Source organism: Tupaia chinensis, unplaced genomic scaffold, assembly GCF_000334495.1.
Source record: "Tupaia chinensis unplaced genomic scaffold, TupChi_1.0 Scaffold142384_1, whole genome shotgun sequence".
Classification (NCBI taxonomy): domain Eukaryota; kingdom Metazoa; phylum Chordata; class Mammalia; order Scandentia; family Tupaiidae; genus Tupaia; species Tupaia belangeri.
The window spans coordinates 316149-319203 of NW_006202232.1; positions in this window are offsets into that span (position 1 = coordinate 316149).

Genomic DNA, 3055 nt, shown 5'->3' on the forward strand with positions numbered 1-3055 from the left:
CTGCATCTATAGATATGATCACATTTTTCCTTTGTTCTGTTAATGTAGTGTATTAAATTTATTGTTTTACATATGCTGAACTATCTTTGCATGCCTGGGATAAAGCCTATCTGGCTGTCGTGTATAATCTTCTTGGTTGTAAAGAAAAAAATTTTTTGAGATATTTTTGCTACAAGGTTCATGCAAGAGACAGGCAGAAAGCAAAAAATCACCCCCCAGGGGATGGCCACGATGCAATCCCTTCTCCTCCATTCCCCTCTTGGGATTTTGGGAATGCACACAAATGTACCTGGAATGAGTTTCAAACCTCTGGATCTAGGTTTCGAACCAGTGTTGATCATGTGAGTCCAGTGCCTTAACCACTTCACCACCTGCTGGCTCCCTACCCCAAAAGAAAATACTTTAAAAATGTTTTTAAATGTTGGTTATTTTGAGACCAGCAAATGATGTAATGGTCATGGACTCCCATGTATTCGACTGTGGTTTGAGTCTCAGACCCAGTGGCTTAAAGCTTACGCTGGGCTCTGTTTTTCTGGTGAGTGCATGCACCCTATAGCAAAAATCTCTAAAAAAAAAAAAAAAAGTTAGTTATTGTTATTTTTCTTCATATCCTTTATTCTTTAATTATGAAATTTATTTTTATCTAATTTTGTTATTATTATTATTGTTTTATTTGACCAGAGGCAGAGAGAGAGCACAAGAGAAGGGGAAAGTGAGAAAGCAAGCTACCAGGTCTGGGACTCGAATCACAGTCAGCCATGTGAAAGTCTAGCACCTTAACGGCGACACATCTGCCAGTCTCTAATGTATTTAGTTTTAGGTTTTTGACATAGGGAACGAGAGAAAGAGATGGAGAGTTAAAAAGCTGCCAAGTCCAAAATTCTAACCATGCCATGGTCTACTATGTAGGAGTACAGCTCCTTTACCACCATGATGTTTGCTGACCCCTGTGTCATTTTTTAAAAAATTTTACTCTGAGAACCAGCAGTTAGTGTAATGGCTATATCGCTGGACGCCCACGTAGTCGACCGCAGTTCGCGTCCTGGACCCGGTGGCTTAAACTCACGCCGGGAGCATGTGCGTGCGTGCCCAAGATCCCAAGAGGAGAACGGAGAAGAAGGGATTGCGGCGTGGCCATCGCCCCTGGGGGGTGATTTCTCGCTTTCTGTCTCTCTGTCTCTCTCTGCCTGTCTGGCGAGTGCACGCGCCCTATAGCAAAAAACCTCTCTGGAAAAAAAATTTTACTCTGAGGTGTGCGTGTTTGCTCAAGAGAGGCAGAAAGAAATGGAAAGTGAGACAGCATCCCCTCCAGTGTGGATGGTCATGTTGCAATCCCTTCTCCCCCATCTCTCTTTCCTTTTGGGATTTTGAGCATGTTCGCACATGTGCTGGTATGTTTGTCAGGCTGCTTATCCTGGATTCAAATTGCGCAGTTGGCTGTGTGGGATTCAGTTGCCTTAAACCCCAGGTCACTGCTGGCTCTGTACCATTGAAATTCTAACATCAGGTCTACGAGTTCCATTTTGGAATTTTGATTGATAATGGATTGTTTTTTTTTAAGAACTGTCATTTTATCATTTAGAGGGTCTCCTTTTCTACAAAATGGTTGTGTCTGTTGTGTGCATGAATGTGTGTGTTTACCAAATCAACCGACACAACATTACTGGAAATAATGTTGCCAATACAGGAAGGTGCAAGACAAATGGGAGCCCAGTGAAGTTCTTGGAAGTCCAAGTGATAGTGGAGTTTTCGGGGTGTTAGGAAGGAGAAAGGGCAGGATGTGGACCTGGGTGTTTTGAGAGCTTTGCACCTGAAGGTATGGGCGGGATACTCCACTGTGTGCAAGCCGGCTTGTATGTATCTGGCACACACAGAAGCGCTCAATAAACATTGACTCAGCAAACAGGTAAGTGACTTAATTTTTGGAAAATTTATCGCATGTCAACCAACACACTAGCACTTTTCACACACATCTTTAATCTTCATAACAATTCTGCCACACAGGTATTATGATCCCCATTTGACAGGCCAGGAAGGCTGAGGCTCAGAAAGGGAAAGTCCCCTGCCATTTCAAACCCTAGGTCTTTATGATTCTTGAATTCATTCACCAAAGGGATCAGATCTAATTTCCGTCCGTCTACTCGTTCATCCACCTGTCAAGGATTCATTAAGCATCTATTGCGTAGCACAATGACTATAGTACAATTACCGCTTTAGACTGCGTAGAACAGGCGGAGCGCTTGCAGGAAGACCAGCTGGGAGGCTGGGCTGCGGATACCGAAGGGCGGGGTTTCTGGTCCGCACTTCAGGGAACATAGCTGCCTTTGCTTCATAGTTATGGCTTTGGCTGAGGAGGCACAGTCAGATCGAGGTCCAGCGCGGTCTAGAGCGCAGATTTTGCGAATATTGACCAAGAGGAGGCGCGGCCCCACAACTAAAAGCTTGGCCAGGAGAGACGCTGTGCTCCAACGAACCACCATTGCGCAGGCGCAGAGGACCTAAGGAACGGCTTAACATTAGCTGGGAGAGGGGTAATTTAAAAGGAGGGGGCGGGGCTCGGCGGTGACGCAGACATGAAGGCGTGTCTCCAACCAAATTATCTCTTGCCTATTTGCCTCTGCCACTGAGGGAGTGGCCTAGGTGTCCCCTTCTCGGAATGAGGGCGGGAGGAATCTAGTTTTCCCTCGGAATCAGAGGTGTGGCTTAGGGCGGGCTCTCAAATTGCCCCTCAGTGATTGGGTATCTCATGTAGGGGGCGTGGCCAGATGAGCCGTCCATCCCTGGTGTGGTCACTTCCTGTGGAGTTTCCCCAGCCCGGGAGGAGGGGGAAGAGGACGAGGAGGAGGAGGGCGGTCGTCCGGGGTTAGGTTGGGGGGGTGTCGGTCCGTTCGGGGCGGGGGATGACTCACAGCCCATCCCATCTCCTCGGCGCCGCCCGCCCGCGCAGAGCTAGCTAGCTCCATGGCTTAGCGGAGGAGGAGGCGGTGGCGAGTTGGGGGAGGGGGACTCTTATTTTGTTAGGGGGACCGGGCCAAGGCCCGACCGGCCTGGCAGG